Consider the following 24,485-nt stretch of genomic DNA (forward strand, 5'->3'; position numbering starts at 1 on the left):
ACCTGGAACACCACGGTGCCGGCACCGTCCTTTGCCGGCGTCTCGGGGACAAAATCGGCCCGGGAGATGGCCCCACTGGTGCTGAGCCAGTTCAGCGGGCTCACCACGATGGCGATGAGGAAACAAGGTAGGGAGCCGCTCGTGGTACTCGTGGCCCTTCCTCTCATTGTGCTTCCTTTCGGTCGTCTTCAGGGGTCCTCACCTTGGATCTATCATTGCTCGCAGGCCTCTGCTTAGTCCTTGAGGTGTTCAGTTAGTAAGTACCACCCGATAGTATCCAGAGCCTCACTGGACACTGGACTAGGTGCTCTATCAACAACCTCTGGCAGACCCCTTCTTTCAAGGGATAGGGGTTAGTAGGCTCACTTGTACACGTTGAGGGGCCAGGCCTCCAGCCCGAGGTAGTAGGGGGGACCCACAGAGGCCTCAGGACGAAGTACAGCCTCCTCTCCAAGCCGGCAATTGCAGGGGACCCGGGCTCTGGCGGAGGGCTTGACTATTCATATATATATATTTATATATTTATTATATTTATTTTTTTTATTTTTTTTTTTTAAAAATTTTTTTTTTTTCAATGTTTATTTATTTTTGGGACAGAGAGAGACAGAGCATGAACGGGGGAGGGGCAGAGAGAGAGGGAGACACAGAATCGGAAACAGGCTCCAGGCTCTGGGCCATCAGCCCAGAGCCCGACACGGGGCTCGAACTCACGGACCGCGAGATCGTGACCTGGCTGAAGTCGGACGCTTAACCGACTGCGCCACCCAGGCGCCCCTATTATATTTATATATAAATATACATATAAATATACATAAGCGTATATATTTATAAATTAAAATATATATTTTTTGAGAGAGAGACTCTGCGAGTGGCGGAGGGGCAGAGAGGGAGAATCCCTAGGAGGCTCTACACTGTGAATGCATAGCGGGATGGGGGCTGGAACTCACAAACCTGTGAGATCATGACCTGAGTGGAAACCAAGAGTCGGACGCTGCACTGACTGAGCCACTCAGGAGCCCCTTTTATTTTTTATTTTTAATCTAGATTTTGACCACTTTACTTTTTAAGGGGAAGGTATTTTAGCTTTCCCATAATTTCCATGAGCTTTCTCCCCTAAAACACCCCCCCCCCCCCGCAGACTTCGTAAAATGTGGTGCACTTGCTATTCTAATGAATCCTCAAGCCTCACTCCCTTTCCAGCTAAATAGTTGACTCTGAGCTTGTTTCTTAGCGAAACTTTGGGGCCACTTGTAAATATTATCAACCTTCAGGTTGTATATACATACATATTTAGAGTACACTAGTACAACTTTAATTTCATTGAATCAGTGCTTTCGCATTTTTTAAAGATGGTTTCTTCCTTTCCTGTTTTAATGAATACAGAAGTGCAATAACGACTTGATAAACCTGGGGAAATTATTTAAATGACTAAAAGCCTGTAATATGTTTACTAAGAGATGTAAACACCAGATGCTCAGCCTTCCTGTTTCTATGTAAAATGTTCATTAATAGCAGTTATTACTTTTGCAACTGTCCCCAAGGCTTATGAATGACAAGAGTTTACCTCATTTTGTTTAGCATGTAATGCTTGGCTCTTCCTTGAGAATTTGAATCACATTATACAAGCTGTAGGATACTACAGAAAATTTACATTGAGGGAATACTCAATGGTCTAGGTAAACCGATATCTAGGTTGAGTTCTTAAGTGTTTAACAAAATTACACTTGCATCACCTGGGAACATTTAAAGGGACGCTTTGATATAGAAGGCAGCTATTGTAGCACTACTCCAATTTATTCAAAGAAGAATCAAGTGATATAAGGGGAGGAAATGTTTATATTCAGATAACCATTACCACTACCTGGTGATACAATGAACCTTCTTTCCTAGCCCGGGGTATTGATTTGGGAAGCATAGTTCTTTTTTTGTTGTGTGTGAAAATCCAACTGTTCAGGGCTACGTGTGTGTCTTGTCCACTTTTATAGGAGAGGATTGGTCAATTTCATTTTATTCAGAGGTTAAAAAGACAAGGTAAATTTCTCTACAGAGTATACATGTTTTATCCAAAATTATGCTTTTAAAATATATAGAGATTTTTAAATACTAGTTGTAATTAGGTCATGTAATCACTAGCAATTTTAGTTTTTAAAAATATAATCTCATTTGATGGTTACGATATTAACAGTTTTCATTTTAGCTGTCACATAATGGGGAAATGCTGAACAGAACATATTTTTCTCTTGGAATACTCTAAAGATGATCTGCTGATTCCTTTTCCTAGGTGTTATGTAAAGACTGATTAGAATCAGAAAGACAAGTATTGAAAATTTACACTATAATGTATTTATGTGCTGGGAAAAAAAAGAATGATTATCCTAGTTATGTTTAAATATAATTTACCACCGACAATGAAGCATTTTTTATTTCCAAATTGGAAAAAAGTTTAGATAAATTTATAAAAATAGACATCTTTTGAAAATGCAATTCCCAGAATATCATGGGTGAAATCTCCAGTAAAACAGCTAATATCATTAAACATATATAATATATATAATTATATAATATACATAATTATATAACATATATAATCATTAATGATTATATCATAAACACGTTAATAATCTGTACCCAATGACTACCCTAGTGGGGAATATTGTATACAGTTAAAAAAAATAATAATGTGAAACACTGATTTTTAATTTCCTTAAAGTTTAAGAATAAATACTGTTACTTTTTTGTTATATTATCTTTAACAGGTTAGAGTTTAAGAAAGTTCTTATCTGGCTGCAGGCATCAAATAAAATTGTATATACATAGTAAGATTAAAATATATAGTGTACAGTTTTCCTGCTTTTGAAACATTCTTAAGTTTCTAAATTGTCAATTCTGCTCAGTTGTAGTTTCTTTTTTAAACATAAATGTTTTAAGTATAATATTTGACTACTCGAGTATACGCTTATTTTTAAAATAAAAATTTACATAACAAAGGATTGGGTACCACCATTGTATTATGACTTTTATTTATTTTATTTTACTTTTTTATTTGAGTGTCGTTGACAGACATGTTGGGTTAATTTTAGAGGTACAACGTAGTGATTCAGCTTCCCTATACCTGTGCTGTGCTCACCACTAGCGTAGCTACCATCTGTCACCATACAATGCTACTACAGTATCATTCACTATATTCCCTATGCTGTGCCTTTTTTTCTAGTGATCTATTTATTCCATAACTGGAAGGCTATATCTCCCATTCCCCTTCACCGATTTTTCCCATTCCCCTCACCCTCCTATCCTCTGGCAATAAGTTTGTTTTCTGTATTTACAGGTCTGATTCTGCTTTTTTTGTTTGTTCATTTGTTTTTTAGATTTCATATGGGAATGAAATCATATGATATTTGTTTTTCTCAGTCTGACTTATTTCAGTTAGTACACTCTAGGTCCATTCATGGTGTCACAAATGACACAATCTCTTCCTTTTTATGACTGCATAATATTCGTGTGTGTGCGCGCGTGTGCGTGCACTTGCATATATGCGTGCCACACCTTCCTTATTCAGTCATTTATCAGTGGACGGTTAGGTTGCTTCCATATCTTGGCTATTGTGAATAAGTCTGCAATAAACATGGAGGTGCACATATCTTATTGAGTTAGTGTTTCTGTTTTTTTTGGGCAGATACCCAGTAGTGGAATTAGTGGATCATAAGGTATTTCTACCACTAAATTTTTTGGGGAGCTTTTATATAGTTTTCTACAGTGGCCGTACCAATTTACATTCCTACCAACAATGTATGAGGGATCCTTTTTGTCCACAACCTTGCCAATGCTTGTTTTTTATTTTGGCCATTCGGATAGGTATAACGTGATAGCTCATTGTGGTTTTGATTTGCATTTCCGTAATGATTAGTGATGTTGAGCATCTTTTCATAAGTCTGTTGGCCATCTGTATATCTTCTTTGGAAAAATGTCCATTCAGGTCCTTTGTTTTATTTATTTATTTTGCGTTGAGTTTTGTGAGTTCTTTATATATTTTGGATATTAGCCTCTTAGATAAATCATTTGCCAATATCTTCTTCTACTTTTCAGTAGGTTGCTTTTTTGTTTTTTGTTTTTTGTTTTTTTTTTTTTTTTTTTTGGTGCTTTCCTTTGCTGTGCAAAAGCTTTTCATTTTGATGTAGTCCTAATAGTCTATTTTTGCTTTTGTTTCCCTTGCCTCAGGAGACATTATCTAGAAAAATGTTGCTACAGCTGATGTCAGAAAAATTAGTGACTGTGCTCTCTTCCAGGATTGTTATGGTTTCAGGTCTCACATTTAGGTCTTTAATTCATTCATAGTTTGTATGTGTGTATGGTGTTAAAAAGTTGTCCAGTTTTGTGTTTTTTTTTTGTTTTTTGCATGTAGCTGTCCAGTTTTCCCAGCACCACTTAATGAATGGAATGTCTTTACCCTATTATATATTCTTGCCTCCTTTGTCATAGATCAATTGACCATATAAACATAGATTTTTCTTCTTGGCTCTATGTTCTGTTCCATTGATCTATGTGTCTATTTTTGTGCCAATACCATACTTTTTGATTACTACAGCTTTGTAGTATATCTTGAAACCTAGAATTGTGATATCTCCAGCTTTATTTTTCCTTCTCAAGATTTCTTTGGCTCTTTGGGGTCTTTTATGCTTCCATATAAATTTTAGTATTATTCTAGTTCTGTGAAAATGCTGTTGTTATTTTGACAGGGATTTGAAGCTTATTAAAATACAGTTTTTTTCCCATAGGGTTATAAGATAAATGATTACTGAAAATAAAGAAAATGAATATTTTATAGTAGGATGGTACTTCAAGGTGCATCTTCTTGTGGAAAACAAACAAACAAACAAACTTGTCCATTGGAGTCAGAAATAACTGAGCTTGTAACCTAACTATGCCATTTTTGAGCTGTGTGAAATGGTTAATTATGTATTTTCTCTGACCCTCATTTTCCCGTTTGTTGAAACGTTTGTTGTAAGATAATACCACTTAGGTTTCTGTGAGAAATTCAATTGTATACAAAATATATTAGTATAGTGCTTGGCACAAAGTAAACAAAATGATGCCATTTTCTTTCTCCCAGGATGTGCATACTGAATAATATAATAGTAGAGGCAACCAAAAATAATCTGTGGGGTAAAAAGAATAACAACTTTATTTGAAAGAAAGACTTTGAAATATTTATGAATACGGTCTAAAGTGTCATTAAAGAAATATGTGAGTGGGAGCAGGATACGTTATTTTAAAACATAACCATTATACCACAAATGACACTATAGTTCATACTGTGATACATGCTTTTTTTCAACTCAGAAAGATGCTTTAGCTCATCCAAACAATCTTTAGAATTGTGTTCTTAGTAACTACACTAATAGACTGTATATATTAAGCAATTTGCATATCATTGGGATTATATTTCTTTATCTGTAGAAACAGGGTGAAATATGATAGAAGTATCTATATATTTATATATTTATTGTTGTTAATCAGGGTTTTCCAGAGAAACAGAACCAATAAATACACACACATATACACACACACATAAATGTAGATACAGCAAGACATTTATTGTAGGAATCGGTTCACACAGTTATGGAAGCTGAAAAGTCTCATAATCTGCCTTCTGTAAGCTGAAGAACCAGGCAACCTGGTGATTTAATTCAGTCCTAGTCCAAAGTCTGGGAACCAGGAGCTCCATTTCAGGGGGCATGAAAACATGGACATATCAGTTGAAGAAGAGCAAGAGCGAACTCCCCACTTGCTCTGCATTTCTGATGTATTTGGGCCCTCCAATCAGCAGTTGAATTATGCCTGCCCACACTGGTGAGGGCTAATCTTCTTTAGTCAGTCTGATTCAAATGCTAATCTCTTCCAGAAATGTCTGCACAGACACACCAGAAATGATGTTTTACCAGCTCTGTGGACATACCTTAGTTCAGTCAAATTGACACATAAAATTAACCATCACCTATATCTATATCTATCTATACTCTATATATACCTTTCCATCATTTGCTATTGATACGTGGGTAAACAGATATATATGTGTGTGTGTATATATATATGTATATATATATGTATGTATATATGTATATATATATGTATATATATATATATATGTGCATATATATGTATATATATATGTATATATATATATGCTGTTGATATCTGTTATAGATACAGTAACTTTAACTTTTGCTTCAAAACATAATCTGCAAAATATATACATGTTTAGAACAAGGCAAAAGTTTATTTAGTTTTATTCCAAATTTACAAGAAACCAGATAATTTACCTCTGCATGCAAAGCTAATCTTGCTATGAATGGATTCAGATTCAGGACATCTGTTTCTTGTCAAGTTCTTAAGTACTTCCTGCATTATTAGATTTGTTTATGTGTTTTTATTTTATTTTTCCAGGTGTATTGTATTATAAATGACAAAAAGTGTAAATAGGGTATACAACATCATGTTTTAATATATATATATATGCTTTGTGAAATGATTACCATAATCAAGCTAATTAACATATCTATCACCTCACACACTTGCCACTTAAACTCAAAATAATGCCTTAAAAAACATACTAGTGTTAGCAAAATATAGACTGGTGGAGTAGCAAAAAGGACAAAGAGGAAGAGGAGAAAAGGACAAGGAGGAGAAGAAAAAAGCTCTGCAGTACTCTTTCTTTTTTCACAGCTGGATTTAGATGATTTGACATATATATTCTAAAGTGATTACCATAATGAGGTTAGTTGACACATTCATCAGCTCATAGTTACCTTTTTTTTTTTTCTTGTAATGAGAATTTTGAAAAACTGGTATTCTCTTGGTATCTTTCAAATATATAATACAGTATGGCTGACTATAGTCATCAAGCTGTACATAAGATCCCCAGAATTTATTCATCCTACAATTGTAAATTTGTACCCTTTGACTGTCTTCATCCATTCTTTCTACCCACACCCTTGGTAACCTAGAGGATGACACATTTGTTTTAGAGTAGTTGAAATTTTCAGATATATGTATATGTATGTGTGTGTCCATGGTGAGGAAAAGCCCGTTTAAAGGATACTGCAAGTGAAAATAATAAGTCCACCTGATGTACTTTTAAATTATTAGAGCAAGGTCCTTTTAAGTTTTGTAAGGAAAATAGAAATCTAACTTTTGAGTACCTCCATTGTAGCATGCTTTGTACCATTCTGTATTCCCCAGACCCCTGTGATTTCACAGATCTTAGAAGCAAATGTTGCAGTTATTTTGTTCTCATTCATGTAAACTATGTTAACCACACAGCAATGCATATTTATACTAGTCTGTTTCCTGCCACACAAGTCTGCTCTGTTCTCGTTCCTGTACCCCAGCCGGCCGCTGATATACAGATGCACATGGGCACACACAGGCATATACACTAAAGAAAGACTTATGTTTCTGCTTGATGACTAGCTCTTAAATATATATCCTTTGGCTGTGGGAGTATCACTAAAACATACACAGGTAGAGACATTTGTATAGAAAGAAGCAATGTCAGGTACAGGAAGTTAATGCTAGAAACTAGCCACCAAATAGGATTAGCTTAATTTCACTGGAGATTTTTCCTTCAGATATTAAACTTTCTTTCCTCCTGTGAAGATTATTATTTCGTATCCCAAACATTCAGAGCTAACTGAACAAAATGACCTTCTTGTCTAGACATTGCCTAATAGACCATGGGGAATGGGGAGGGAGGACGGGGAAGGTTTGTAGCAGAAGAAATATCTGGACAATCAGTTAAATGTGTCTGCATGATGAAATATTTTCAGAATAAAAGTATTGATTGGACTCCACATGTACTCTCTGTAGAAGAGGATTAATTGACGGTCTATTCAAAAGAGCACATGGGACTTTAAAAACTTTATGAAAATAATGCATTTCTAATCTTGGGGAGACTTGAGTAATTTAGGTATAATTAAATAAGCAGTAAGCATGTAAGATTGTGGATTTACAGAAAATGGAAAAAGATAGTGCTACTTTATTCTGCTATTATATATGCAACCTAAATAGAATAAAATAGAATTTGCAACGATACAGAGGTTCACCCAAACTAACTCCTTTTTCTTATAAATGTCGTTCCAAAATCTTAATGTGATTAAAAAGATTTTGAGAATGCAGAACTTGTATGTACCTCATTGGGTTTTAAATTCCCATGAAAAGCCCCTTTGTTCTCCATCCCTAGAGTGCCTCTGCCCTTTTCATCCATAACATAAACTACAACTACTTTCATATTCTATGCATTTTCCAATGCTTCTTTGTCATTTATATGACAGAGAAGTATATAATAATGAATGGATAGGCACAGCTTTACATTTCTGATTTCAACACAGGAGAATTGTTTACTAGATTAAGTGGAGGAATTTTGTTGTGGAAAATTGGTAAAAAGTGAGGTATAGTAGTGTGGAAAGCAGAGACTTAATGTTCAAACATATAGTAAAGTGCAGATAAGGGAATATAACCTAAAAGGAGAGGGAAAGATGAGTGAGACAAGAACTAATGGGTGGAGATAGGAGAGTTTGGAGAGTGGATGAAGAATTAATTGGGAGGTGATGGCAGTTTTTTCCCCTCGTTCCTTGTGTGTGTGTGTGTGTAAGAGAGAAAGTGGACTTTTAAGAAATTGTACTATGCTAAGTAGTATCCCCATTTGGCATTTTCAAGAAAATTCATAAAGGTAACTTGATTTTATATTGTCTACATCTGTAAATACTATATTTGGATCTTGTAAAAGATATTTTTAAAAGCAAAATCATCACTCTCATACAAATATAAAATGAACATGCATGTGTCAAATATTTAACTCATTTAATTAATAAGGGATACATGAAGATGCTACAACTCGTTCATATGAGACTTCAAATCACTACACGTATGTTGGTAAGTCAGGAATACCAAAATGAACGTATAAATAGATGCAAATTTTGCTTTTTTCGTAAGAATGGAGGAAAATAAATTGTATCTTCACTAGAAAGAATTAATTAGTATGTGGAAAATAATAATGTGCAATACTATGAATTGATGGAGACACCCTGGAGGGGTAAGTTAGTCATTTTTGCCTGTTTCAAAGTCTTTCATGATTTTTCCTGGCTGTATGAACCAGGTTCATATTACTTTTAAAATTAGAATGTAGGAACAAAGCATTAAAGATGCCATATTTTTGTACATTGAAGAGGAAATAAGAGCAAAGCCAAAATGTTACTGGTTCAGCTCCCTTTTTCAATTTTACAGTGGCTGTGTGGTATAATAACTCCTCATATTCTGCAAGTTATCTGACTTCCCATCTAAATAAATGCTTTAATTATTATACTGAAAACTCATATTGGTAAATTTTCCACTGCTCATTCTTACTGTATCAACACTCTCTTCATCTTCCCAAAGGTTAAGTGAAACGTCATGCAGATGATCTGTGATCTGTTGTTCTTGTCCCATTGGAATGGAGACAGAAGTGAGAAATAGGGAACACCAATTACAGGGATTTAATCTGTTTCAAGTGACGTTCTCACTACCAGGTCCTTAGTGTTTTAGAAAAATCACATTAATTTGCCTCTTAATAGGGTTAAACACAAAAAACATGAGTTATCTTAGCAGTTGGATGACATTAAAACTACACAGTTGCTTTTCTTCTTTTCTGAGAGGCCCTTGCACAAAGTGGAATTAATCACTAATTTGAAAATTGTAGATGATTGTTAAAAGTGTTGATGAATTCACAAGTGTAATACTATCAATTTATTTGTGGTGCTATACCATTATCTACTGATTTTCAACTTTTATGTAAAGGACTTGTAATTTAAAATAATACATTTTAGGGGTGCCTGGGTTGCTCAGTCGGTTGAGTGTCTGACTTTGGCTCAGGTCATGATCTCCCAGCTCATGAGTTTGAGCCCCACATCGGGCTCTGTGTTGACAACTCAGAGCCTGGAGTCTGCTTTGGATTCTGTGTCCCTCTCTCACTGTGCCCCTCTCTCACTCATGCTCTGTCTCTCTCTCTCAAGAATAAATAAAACATTAAAAATTTTTGAAAAAATAATGCATTTTAATTAAATGTAAAGTGTGACTATAAGAAAAGCAAAAGACAAAATATTTTAACATTGATTCAAGACTAAGCACTGTCTTTAACATAAAAACCTATATAAACACATACCACACCACATCATGAAAATGGGTTACCAAACTGTTTCTGGTTTGCTTCATCTATGTTAATACTTTCAGTTAAAGTATGATATATATCCCTGTTGAAGTGATGTAAATGTAGGAAGTTTAGTCTGAGAAATATTTGTATAATTTTTCTTGTTTTGTATTTTGGTGGTACTTAGAAAATTAGATTAGTCACTTCAAAATAGTTTTGTGTCATTTCATAAGTGATTTACTGCATGTAGATATTAAGCTTTAGTTCAGGGTTTGTACCAAATAAATCACTGAGAGTCAGTAGGAACACATTTCCATAAAATGATTTAGTACATTTAACAACAACAAAAAAAATAATTTGAAGTGTTAATTTTAATTAGTTTCTGGGTAAGACTTACATTATTTAACATTCTTGCTTCAAATTAGCCATGGAGAACATAAATTTTATGACTTGTTAAGAACAACTTACTATGAATTTCCCAGAAAACACCAAGCATACAAGATTATATGGGAAACACAAATTTAGTAGTCTGTTAACAACAAAATACCATACTGAGAATTTTTATACTTCTACCTTGAGGGGTAAAAAAGCCATAAAATAAATGCTGTTAAACATCAAATTAGACTCAAAGAAACATCCAAGCTTATTAATGATCATTAAAGTTATTAGATCTATAGTGTGGAGAAGTTTGTAGTTTAAACCCTTTGCTTTTAAACTAGATACCAGCTGTTTAATGTGGTATTTCTGAAAAACCTCTCTCCTTGACCAAACTTCAGTCAGACTCCTCTGAGTTCTTTTAAAGACTAGGCCTCATCCTTGGGCCATGGCTTCAAGCCTGACTAGCCTAGTTGTTACAAGACTTATGCTAAGTCAGTTTAGAGAATCTCCCCCCACCTCAATATCTGATCATCCTGATCTCCCTATACCATAAAGTCTGTTAAGAAGATTTAGCAAAAATCTCCCCTATCCTTGATGTCATCTCATAATTTCTATCCACTGATGACCTCTACCATACCTGTTCATGAGCTGTTAAACTCCATTTGTCCTTATTGTATTTACAGTTGAGCTAGAACTCTCTCCCCTGTTGAGATAAACTTGATAGTTACAGCAATGGTTTTGGATAAGGTCTTTCTCACTGTGTTTAACAAGCATCAGACTAATTTTTTTTTAACAGTTTGAAGGATGTATTAGAGCCAGTGTAAAAATCAAGAAAGTGCCTTAGATGCTAAAAATTTTTGAAAATATACAATTAATTATTCAACCTTTAATTTTCTCATGTGTAATTTCAAATTTTATTACCAGTGTTAAATATTCAAATTTTTTTATGAAAACAAAGTTAATACAGATATTTTAATGTTCAAATTCTATATAAGTGCATCAGTTTAAAAATTTAAAGACAATTTTCATGTTTCATAGGAAACCTGTGTCAATATTTGGTAGAGTTTTTTTTTTTTTTTGACATTTATTTATTTTTGAAAGACAGAGAGACAGTGAGCAGGGGAGGGGGAGAGAGAGAGAGAGAGAGAGGGTGACACAGAATCTGAAGCAGGGTCCAGGCTCTGATTTGTCAGTACAGAGCCCAATGCAGGGCTCAGACCCACGAGCCGTGAGATCATGACCTGAGCCAAAGTTGGACGCTTAACTGACTGAGCCACCCAGGTGCCCGAGGTGGTGGTTGTTGTTGCTGTTGTTTTACATATATTTCTTGGACTCTTTATTTTAAAGCATTAATTGAAATCTTCACGGCACCATTGTTTTCTCTCCATAGGTAAATTCCATATGTGTTCACATCTTGTATACTATTTAGTATACATAAAACATAAAGGGACAGTAATTCTGTTGTTAAAACTAAACAAGCACAAGGTGATGGTATAAAAAATAAAGCAGAATATTGAATATATGACATAGAATGCAAGCAATGCACAAAATCATTAACTGCAAGGTTTCTTGGGAGGTTATGTGTGTGTTTGGTGATGGTGGTGGTAAGGAGAGGACTGGATAACATACATATTTTGTTTGCCTAATTTGATTTTTATTTTTATAAATTACTTTTATAATAAAGAAATTAAATACAAAGTTTAGTACTTAGTTTGTACTTGATCACTAATTGACCCATTAATGATGATGGGGTTTCCTCCAGATACCTATTTTCTGACCCATTTTATCATGTCTCTAAAAAAGGCTTTTCCGTTGTGTGATAATAGGGTTAGACTAAATTAATTGGTTGTCCTTCCATTCATCTGAAACATCAATGAAGGTGTTGTGCTATTTCCTTCCCAGCACCACTTTTGAACCAGAGTCTCCTGCCTCTCTTTTCATTTGAATGCTACATATTTTGAGTCTACAGTGAAATCATCACTGTTATCATTGAACCTTACATAATTTACTTTTTTTCTCTATGGATAACTTAAGTGGATTGTTCATATGTTTATTTTTCAACCAACTTCAGCTGACTTCACTTTCACAATTTCCACTTTGATATTTCTATCAGTGTAACTCTTCAAGTTCACTTCATTTTACCCTTTCTGATAACCCTGACCTTTACTTATCTTCACTTTGGATTGACCACCCAGTAATACAACCAGACTCTAGACCTCATCAGCCTATCCACATCCAACAACTCAAACTTTGTACTTGGCATGTATAATCAAAACTTCCTGTCTTGTTTTCTCTCCCATTTCCCCACTCCCACTAAATCTGTTCTATAACTTGACCGAGTGCTAGTCTCTCAGTTTCTCTCTTTCCTTAATTAACTCTTTTCTTTTAAAAATGTATGTGACTTTCTATGCATCTTTGCTCAGGAAACTTTATCATCTTCCTGGATTCTCTGGTACTGATTTAGTTATTTCTGCTGATTAGATTCATGGTGGTTCTTATGGACAAACCATTTAGAGTTCTCTTGTTGGTGTCTGCATTATAAGTTTCATTCTCTAGCTTTCCATGAGATATATGAACCCAAATATCTACTAGATAATTTTGCTCTTTAAGCTAGTTTTCTTTTTATGAAATTCATCTTTGCCACTATGAATTCAGACAAATGCAACTGATAAAACCCAAAGGCCCAATAAACAGCTTGGCTACAGCACAGGGCATATATGTACCAGTAGGGAAGATAAGGCTTGAAAAGAGGTTTGGGAGCTCTCTAAACTATGTTTTATTTATGTCAGTGATTCTTAAATTGGAGTTAAAAGTTACTCAAAGAATCTGTGGGTAGAAATGTACTTAATAGAACTGATTTGCTTGGGAGACAACCAAAGATAACATTCAGTGACTAAATATAGCTCAAAGTCCAGAATCTTTAGTTGATAAGCAGCAGTCACTTCATTGGGAATCTGTGTGGCTTTTTTGGCCTTGAGACCTAAGAACTAAGAGGACAGGTTATCTGTCCTATACATACCCAATATACTATAGTAGAACAGGGGCAGAAAAACACTCATGCAAAAATAGTCCCACTTGAAAGGGAAGGATGGAAGTCAAAAAAGTCAATAGTTTATAGCTATTCTGAGATTACTATGAAGGCCTCTTACCACTGAGGTAAAGAGGTTCCTTAAATAGAATATGATTCTCCTGAGAGAGCTTTTGTTCATCTCGTTTATTCTCTGCTATCCTCTTGATCAATTCTAAACTGAGGTTATACAGCTTTCTTAGCTTACTTCCGGCTCATTGATGCTTGGGTATCCACAGATTACTTTGATTCTCGGAGTCACACACTTTTCCAATGCAGGCTCATGGCTTTTCTGACAGTTAACATCCCTTTCATTTTCTTTGCATCTGGTCTGTTTTTGTGTCAGAACCATCTATATGTCAGTTATAATTGCAGATTCCCTTGATCACAATCCAAGAGGTAAGGTAGGAGGCAGAATCTGGGAATAAATATTTTAACCAACTTGTTAAATGATTTCGGTTCTCTGTAAATTTTGGGAGCTACTGGATTACGCTGAAGGTGGTTTTTTGAAGTATGGACTTATTTGAGTTGTTCATAGGTAGAAAGGGGCTAGAACTAACTAGGATAGTGATAGAACAGCTTGACAAAAACAGATTTCGAAATATTTTAAAAGTAGAATCCCCAGAATTCGACACATTACATAGGAAATGTCAACAAAGTAATCAGGATGAGCTTCCAAATTTTGCATGTAATAGAGTGTACAGGTAGAGGTCATCACAAGGTAAAGTTACAAAAGAAAGTTTCTTGTTGATTGAAGGTATCTGTGGAACATGGGCAGGGAAATAGTATTAATTGATGGTCATCAAAATGAGAAGGTAAAGTGGAGTTTACAGTCTTTGAGAAGAGAGTATTTTAAACTGTTCTGGTACTAGTCATCTGAGGTCTGATTATATGCCACATTTTCCTGATGCCTTTTGTGAGACACAAACTCATTGTAGTCTTTTATGATTAATTTTTTTTTCAAAAAAAAAATTTTAGGTTTATTTATTATGAGAGAGACAGAGACAGAGTGAGGGAGGGTCAGAGAGAGAGGGAGACTGAGAATCCCAAGCAGGCTCCACACTGTCAACGCTGAAGGAGCCTGACAAGAGCGTGAAGGCTGATGCAGGGCTTGAACTCATGAAACTGTAAGATCATGACTTGAGCTGAAACCAAGAGTTGGACGCTTAACTGAGTCACCCAGGTGCCCAGTGGTTCTGTTCTTTTAACGTTAGGAGATTTACTTGAAAGTAAGACGTTCTATGATGTATCGGTGAGGGGTAAAAAAAAAAAAAAAGGACTTTTTCCTCAAAAATTACCTATCAGTCTTAAATTATTCAATTCTGTTCCATTAACAACCCAAATTTTATGGATGCTCAAAGGATGTATAATTCCGCTTTCTTCTTCCTTGTGTGAGAGCTTAAAAAACATTATCTGTTTTCAGCACTTGGTGTTAACATACATCAATTAAAACTAGGAATTTGTTCAAGACAAAAAATATCTAGCCCTGGAACTGATGTACATCTCTCAATCCCCCACATTTCTGGTTAGACAAAAGGACTGATAAAATGTGTGGCTGCAGCAGTGTATGTGAAATATCTGGTACTGGTCCTTTTGCTCATTTTTTTTACTTTAAAAAATCAAGAATTTTGATTATATCTAGCTGTGATCTACCAAAAGTATAGATTCACAGTATTTTGTTCTGACCTAAGACTTTCAGCACAATATTTCCCATTTAATAAAGATAAGAGGGATTCCATAGATGTGGCCATGCCATAGGAAGGTTAAAGCTAAAGTGCTCCTGGAGGTTCCCAAATGACTCTGATGACGATAGCCAGGTACTCTGGGGACATATCAGTATATCATTGTGTTCCCCAGGAGCACTGGATCAGCTTTCTTTCCCCAAGAGGGATCATTTTGCTTGGCCAAAGTACTCTGACCTTTATACTACCCCACTGCTTTGTTGTCTTTCCTGCCACCATTCCACCTACCCTGGCTGTGCTTTAAGACAACCCCCCAATTCTATAAGACAGCTGTACTTATATTCTAAAAAAGAGTTTAAAAAAATGAATGAAAAACATATTTCAGCTAATTTTTATCTATTGAAACAATAAACAGACACGTTTTAAAGATATTCTAACTTGTCTTATGTACATTGCTATTACACATTAGGCAACTATGAGTTTTTCATTCTCCAGTTTTTTGTTAAACAGAAAAGTGTATATATGTATATATATATGCATATATATATATACTTACATATATATGTGTATAGATATATATATATACATATATATACACATACATGTGTAAGTATGTATATATGTATGTGTATATAATTGCTCAATGTAAATCACATTCATAGAATTTATTTCTGTACCTAGTTTGTTGCGATGTTTGTTGTTATGTTTGTGTGACAGTAGAATGAAGGAAAGGCAAGTACTTATTTACTTTTTTAAAACCTTAAGATCCACTTAAATCTGTCCTTTGTCTTAGAAGCCCTGAAACCTGATTTTGTAGTTGAGATTTGTGAGACAGTTCTCAATTTCTGGCTCGGACATTCTCTACAGGGAGAGAAAATATCCTGTTTTTACAACGTAATAAGAGCAAATAGTTTGAAGCTATATAGAATGATCTGTAATCAGTAGAACACTGATATGATTAAAAATGATAAATCATTTCAAAAAATTTTTCTAGAGGAGTAATAAAAATTGCCTTGTTGGGAGTGATTTGATATGAATAGTCTCTAGTCACCAATGTTATAGATAGGTTCCTTGAACACAGGCCTCATTAATCTCCTGGAAATAAAATGATTCATTTTAAGACAGAAAAATATTCTTTGTTGGTGTAAAACTTATATACTTATTATATCCAAAAAAAGTGGAGAACATTTTAAAACTGTTTGGAAAATAGAAGTGACAGGAAACATTTTATTATACAAAATAAAATGGTGAAGAAAATCCACAGAGATAGAGTTCATTTATGCAAAAGTTTTGATCATTGCCAGGAACACTTACAGATATTTCTTTATTTTGTCTTGCAGATCCCAAAATTTCTAGTGTTTTAATAATGATAATAATATGTTTGACATACTGTAGGAATAAATTAGCAGTTATTATTTGCTTGCTTTTTTTTCAAAGAAAAATAAGTGGTTTAGATAGTAATGTTAGGAGATATATTAGACCATATATATTTCTTGTCATTTTCTACTACTACTCACATTTCCTAGACAAATTCTAAATAAGTAAATAAGATGGTATGCTCCTTAACATATGAAAAGATTTAATAGTCTACAAACTTCAGAGGGTTTTTAAAAAACCTGATCTTTTAATTTGATAATTTGAAATTAGGAAAAATAATTTTTTCTGTGAAGTACTTTATTCCATTTTTTTTTGTTTATAATCAGACATATAACTAACTTTATACAATTTATATCTAACGGCTTTTCTTTTGCATTCAACTAAGTCATATGTTCACATCACATGTGTATGAATTTGACTTTTATAAAATATATTTTAAAGAGAAAGAAATAGTTCCAAATAATTTCTTCAAAAATGGTATTTGTTTTCTTTGTTTTTCATGAGGCCAAATGATAATTTAGGGATATTATACTTTTACTGATACTAACAATCATTTGAATAAACTTCTGCCAAAAAGGCAAGTATCATGCTTTTTCTAGCCATATCTTTAACAATGAACAAAGAAAATAGAGGTGGTCTATTTTAGGCAAGTGATTTTCCAAAATTAATTTCATTTTATCTCCCTCACACGACTGCTACTGCACAAGGGAAGATGCTTTGAACACTGACACCACTTGCTATGCTGAGGACTTTTCAGCCTACCAGCATACATTCTCATCCTACATATTTATTCCTGTGTGCATTTTTTCTTATCTTATTTTTTAAAAGTAAATATATTGAGTACCTACTATATGCCAGGCACAGTACCAAATATTCTAAATATATTTACTCATGTGCTTCTCACAAAAACACTGTTAGTGAGAATTTGGTGCTATTCTCGCAGTATAGATGAGAAATTTGTCAGTAAGTGAATGATCTGAGATCCAAATTTTCTGTTTTTGAAAGTGACGCACGGTGTCTTATAGGCTCTTAAAGAGAATTATTTGGCAATAAACAATAATGAATGGATTAGTTGATTTAATCTTTATTTTATTGTAATTACTCTGAAATATTACTGGGTTGATTTTCACAAGTACCATATATAAATAATCTAACTGGCTATTATACTCCGCATTTATTTCATGAGTTCTCAAGTGGGTCAATAGCATAGCACTGCTCTTCTCCAAACATTAGACATGTGTGGGAGCTGTTTTGGTTTTCAATAATTGAGGGGTACTTCTAGCATTTAGCGGGCAAGGGTCATGAGGAGTAAATATCTCACAATACAGAGGAGACTTCCATATAACAAAGGACTATCCTGTTCCACAATGCCATCAATAATCCTTTAGAGTAGCACTAAAACCAGCCCAAAACCAGAAAGACTGCACAAAACTTAAACAAATATTTGAACTAATGCCACCCACCATCATTGTGATCTTAACTCATTGAGAATTATTTCGTGCAGTGTTTTTAAATTTGGGGTCTGATAAATTCATTAGTGGGTCATAAAATCAATATAATCTTTTGTGGCTTTGGTTTAAATAAGCATAAGAGAAGAGACAATATTAGATTGTACTATATATCGTTGGAGTAATTATTATGTAATTTTTTGTTTCAGTTATATATTTAGATATAAATATTTGTGCATACTGGATTGCCATGAAAAGGTATCGTTTGCTGAGAGTAGGCATCAAAACAAAACAGAAACTTCAAAAAAAATGATTTATATAGTTGGCTTTTTTTATTCCACTGTATACAACCTCACTTGGGGACATTAGATAATTAAATTACTACCAGCCCAGTAAATCAGGCACCAGTTATCTATGCAAGATGTAAATTTAAGCTAAAACAAAAACTTCGTGTTATTGAGAACATTTTAGTGAAGGAGATATATCTTCTGTGATGTATCTGTGGAACTGAAGAAATATATGTCTTTATAGGTCGTGATTAATGAGAAATTGATCAGCATGATAGCTATTTCCATATATAATTTGTAGGCTTGGGAAGTTAGCATTTTAAGAAATAACCATTTGTTGTATTCAGACTTACCCAGAATCCTATTTATTCTAGCTAGATTTATATTAAGATATTTATCTTTCAAATAAAATATTTTATATCACAAAAGATGCCTCAAATAAAAATTTATATATATATATCTTAGAATTGTATGGCATCTGTGTGGTATTTTTCATTTTATGTCTTTCTTTTAGGGAGGCCAAAGACATTTATAAGATGTTATTCTGATTTTTAGATTTAATTTTTCTCTTATTCAGAGTCTATTACAGAAATTATATCTCTAGAATTGTATTTAATGGGATATTAAGTTCCTCACACTCCAGATTCATTCACACAAGACTGACATGTATAATCATTCATCTTCCAGAAACTGTTCAGTTGGTGATGAACAAGGATTCGGTGCCCTTTGGTAGAGTGCATATTTTTCGTGCTTACCCAGATCACCTTTTACTTTTAAAATCTGGATGGTTAGTTTTGTACCACATACACTATTTCTTGGTGATAGCTGATTGGGCAGGGGTGAGCATCTGACTCAAAGAAACTCATTCCATTATAGGTGAAAGGAATAATCTGTTTCTTTGTAACAAATTTTAAATAAGCTGGCAGCGGACTCTGATGTTGAATGGTCACGGTGCTCTGGCAGAAGAAACCCAGGACCAAGCTGAATTTATGGGGATGAGAAACTGAATTAGAAAGGAAAGCTATACTGTTGATAAGTAAATGGTATTAACAGGCTGAAAGCATCAGAAATTAAAAATCTGTAAAACCCAAAAAGAAAAAGAGAAAATGCATTGTTGCCCATACATTCTGTTAAGACATGACTGCTCTTCCTACAGTTTGACTTCAAGTTGATCTTGTAATACCTATTATTCTGTGGAAGTTTCAGTTCTTTATAAGGAAAGAGCTTTCACTTTCACTATGGGTGGTAAACCATCTCGTTACATGGTATTTTCAGTAAAGGACAAAGGATATATGTGTATATTCCAGATAGAGTACTTGCTGGTTATAACAATTTGTGTCTATAGAAAAGTAATGCTATTCTGAAGATTTCTACAAGATAGCTGCATTCCTTGATTTCAGTGGGATTTAATAACTTCCAATTAGCAAGAAATTATGATCACAGTATTCAGATCTGATTGTGAAGTAACCTGATGTACAGATTCCTCAGAATAAATTAGCCAGGAATAAAAGTACTTACTTGAACAAAGCTATGCTCTGAATGTGTGTGGTCCCTTACCTCTAATTCATATGTTAAAAACCTAACCCAAGGTTTATTTGATCCAGTAACTGCCTCTTCAGAAGCAAATGCTGAAATTGCTAATTGCAGAATTAGGTCATTGGTGGGAGAGGTGAGTATGACTAATTGCAGACCTTTTCAGAAAGACTACATTGTGGACTACTTACTTATCCTTTACCTCAGAGTAATAAAGGTGGACACCTGTGTACCAGTTTATGGTAAATGCAACTGGTATATAATATTAAGTCCCACAAAACCCACCACAACTTATTATAGTAGGTGATATTTTTATACCAATTTTACCACCAAGGAACCTGCAAAACAGTGACTTCAAGAAATGAAGTAACATTTTGGAAATATTATTTAATTAGTAATGAAGTTGGTTCTTGAACTCAAGACTTTTAATTACAAAGCTCAGGTTCTTCTCAGCCAATAACACTGTTATCCTTTTAGAAAAATGCTTCATAATATAATGAATACCACATACATTTCCAAAACTTGTGTATAGAATGACATCAGTCTCGTTTGATTATTGAATCAGAACAAAATCTTAAGAAGGAACAAATTAAATATATTTTATCTGTATTTTTCTCACATTTACATTCTCTCTCACAATTTCTCTTGAGGCAAAGGAACCTCAAATGTGTAAATTCAGGTATTTGTTGTATATTTATATTATATTAATATATCATAAGCCATAAAGTGAGGTTAATAGTCTTTTTTTCAGGTTAAATTGCCTTTTAAATTTAATATTTATATAATTATAGTGGAAAGTTTTCCCACCTTTTCAAATTTTGCACTTTGAAAATCTTCAACATAAATTTTCTTTGCTTTATTAACAATAGAAGGAAATTCTGTAGTTCTACTCTCAGATGAAAAAAATAAAGAACAGAAATGGGCTGTGAAGTCCAAGGAGTAAGCAATGAGTCACATGACTGTGTAAGTGTAAAATAATTAAAATTAAATAAAATTTAATTTTCTTCACACTCACATGCTCACATCTGAAATGTTCAGCAGCCACTTGTGACTGGTGGCTACCAAATTGTACAGATACAGAACATTTCCTTCAAAGTGGAAAGTTCTATCAGAAAGTATACAGGGATATAATCTTAGCATTATAATTTAGACAAAGCCTGAGGACTGATATTCTAAATGAAGTTTTAGAAACTTAGTGACATAGTGACATCCATTTGTTTACATGTTTTTATGACTTTTTCCTCATTGAATTGGCAGAGTTGAATAGTTAGGCGAAAAACCATATGGCTCATAAAACCTATTTTGTATTTGGCTGTTTAAGGAAAAGGCTTGCTCAACTTTGACCTAAGCCTCTCTTCTAAGCTCCCAATAATTGGCATGATTTTCTGGCTGAATTACTATTTTTACAGGAGTATTTATAATCTTTTGCCCACTTCACTCTTCTCTTCCTTCTTCCTCCTCTGTTCTCTCTTTGATATTATTTCAATCACATATTCCTTTACTTGAATTGCAAAACTTGAATGAAAATCTCTTCAGGAATTTCTTAGTAACTTGTTAATGAAAAGAGTGCCTGAACCTTGGTTCCCACATACTTCTATAAATTTTTAGCCACCATGACATTAAAGTAAAAATACAGTGGTGTTTTTAATAAAAGTCACAGAGAATATCATTATCCTGACATCTGGATGTGGGATATGGACAGGAAGTAATTTTTCTGTTTTATAGGCCTAAATAGAGAATAAAGTTCCATAGAGACAGAGTCCCCTACCAGCTCTCCTTTTGCTTCTTTGCAAAAGAAAGCTCATATTTCCACTATTGATACATACTACCATTTTTCACTCCAGATAGAAATTTCCACTTTTCTTATTTCGTTTTTATCGAAAAACATTCCAAGACCCTCCTTGGTTGTGCCATGTAATAAAATGAAGGAGAAGGAATTTTCTCTGACTAGTCTCATACAGGACAATAATATCTACATAAAATATAATTTATTTCCAAAAAATACCCCCTGCTACCATAGTGTGATTATAGTTAAAATTTGAATTCAACTGTTGAGGTATTGTAAATAAATGTTTGCCTATGTTTATTAGTGATAACATCAGCCTGATGAGAAAATCTTTAGGATTTCTCCACAAGTAATTACCTTGGCTCTTGGTGGATTGAACAATTTACTTAATATTTGGTCAGACCTTTTACTATGCACCATTTTATTCATTTCACCCAATAGTTAAGACATAACTAAGATGTGATAAAATGGGTTATTTTCTCCATCTAATACTAATTAGTAATGACCATACACATCTAACCAGCATTTACATAGCATTTTATAGGTCAGCCTGCATGATGCAGTGTCATCACTGCAGCTGTGTAATCACCCACATGTTACTTAACCTTTCTGTTCTTCAGATTCCTCATCTATTATACAGGGATAAAAGGTGTACTTATCTCATGGGGTTGCTGAAGAATCAAATGAATTTATATCTGCACAACCTTTAGAACAAGTCCCCAGTAAATTCTCACTAAATGTTAGAGAGTGGAAAGTGGAAAGATAACATGCATTGGAATCAAATTTGTCCTTAAATCCCAGTTCTGCCCTTCTAGTCATGTTAAATTTTCTGACCCTTATTTTTTCCTCTATAAAGATTAGATTCAACTATACTCATTTTATAACTGAATAGTAGCTACAGTAAAGGTCACTGACAAAATATGTAGGATGATTGGTATATGTATGATACTTAATAAGTGAATGTTTATATTAACATAATTGTGTAAATATAAGAACTCCAAATGAGCTGATTCATTTAGTCAGTCTGGTCAGCCAACAAATAAACAATTGCAGGTCCATTTACTCAAATCTCTTCAGAGGCCTGTCTTGTAAAATGTGTTGAACAAATGTTTAGCAAACTTTGTGCCTGCTCTTAAGAAAGCCTACCCTTTCTCTTTGTCAATGCATGCCTCCCACTATGGTAGTTAAACTAAGAATCATAATTTCACAGACTCTAAGGAATGGAAACCAACTAAAATGTTAAGTGCGGTCTAAAAAGATTAAACTACCCCCCCAGATTTGCACAACTATTTTGCCAAATTTCTTCCAGGAACCTGTGCTGACCTCAGCCCTTGTTTTTTCTTACCTCACTTTGTATTTAGCATTTATGTATATATAGCCTGTATACTTGTTTATATAACTTCAGAATTGCTCTCTAGCTGTCCACAAGTACATGTGATATTTCTTCAAGTTTTAAGGTTCTTGAAAACAAGCATCTCAAAGTCTTCTCCTTTTAGATGCTTTCAAAAAACACATTAGTGTTATGAAAAAATAATGATGAATGGTTCGTTAGTGAAAGAATTATAACAAGTTTCACAGTAGAGTAGAAATTCTCGTTTGTAGGGTATCTTAGTCTGCCAAGGCTTCTATAATAAAATTCTATACACTGGATGGCTTATACAATGGAAATAATTTCTCATAGTCTGGAGATCAGGGTGCCTGCATAATTGGGTTCTTTGAGGGTACACTTCTTAGCTTGCAGATGGCCACCTTCTTGCTTTGTATTCAAATAGCGGTGAGAGAGAACCAGCAAGTTCACTGGTGCCTCTTCTTAAAAATAAACTAGTTCCATCATGAAGATTCTACTTTATAACCTCATCTAAACCTAATTGTGACCCAAAGGCCCCATCTCCAAATTCTACCACATTGGAGTTTAGAGCTTCAACATGCAAATTTTAAGGGGTTATGGTACAATTCAGTCTATATTATAGGGGCAAGATTTCTAATGTAATTTATATAAGCCCTTCCATTCAGATCGATCTCCTTACATCTGACACTTAAAATATTGAAGTACAGCAAATACATCAATACATGTACACAACATTCAGAGCTGGCTCCATTTCATTGTTCATGTTGCTACCCATTCTTGGAATGCTTTAGTCACAATGATTTGAATGGAGAAAAGAGCCTTACAAAACAACGTATCTTCTTCTAAAATGCCTGATACACTCCAGTAGGTTTCCTTTCCTCCCTTTCTTCAATTAGCCCAATCATAAGCCAAGATATATGTCACACTGCAATTTTGATATGGTCATTTTTAGCAAACGGCAAGGAAAAAATAATAAAGAGCTTTTAAAATTACTAAGTGATGGGTGAAATAGACTTCTTCAGTCCTTTACTTATACAGTCTTTCTGACCCTAAGCAGTGATGGGCATTCACTATGTTAAGGCTGATGTTACCTGGATTAGAAGCCAGGGATTAGGAGGCCAGAACTAAGGTAAAGGTAATATAATTAGCTAATGCTGTGTATGTCTGTTCAAGTTTTTTTTTTTAAATATCAGTGATTCTACATTGTAACAGATTCATATTAGTCATACCAAAACAGTATCAAATAGACCTCAACAAAATGTCATACATTTAGTCCATCTTTGTTATTAATAAGGATAGCTAGTTTTCTCACTTGAATTGGGTTAGAAAAAAAGACTGAGAATATTGCAGGATATTCTCTCTTGTAGTTTGTTTCATGTATTCTCAATGACATGTGCATAAT

The 24,485-nt window shown here is 34.1% G+C and overlaps 1 long non-coding RNA gene across 1 annotated transcript; it reads right to left on the reverse strand.

The window, feature by feature from the left end:
• Positions 1-5,570: 5,570 nt before the first annotated feature.
• Positions 5,571-23,553, reverse strand: LOC123606381. The gene is made up of 2 exons (XR_006716258.1): positions 23,081-23,553; positions 5,571-5,905 (listed from the first exon to the last, which is right to left on the reverse strand). It is a non-coding gene; the product is annotated as an uncharacterized LOC123606381 (long non-coding RNA).
• Between the last annotated feature and the right edge of the window lie 932 nt (positions 23,554-24,485).

Source organism: Leopardus geoffroyi, chromosome A2 (genome assembly GCF_018350155.1).
Source record: "Leopardus geoffroyi isolate Oge1 chromosome A2, O.geoffroyi_Oge1_pat1.0, whole genome shotgun sequence".
Taxonomy (NCBI): Eukaryota; Metazoa; Chordata; class Mammalia; order Carnivora; family Felidae; genus Leopardus; species Leopardus geoffroyi.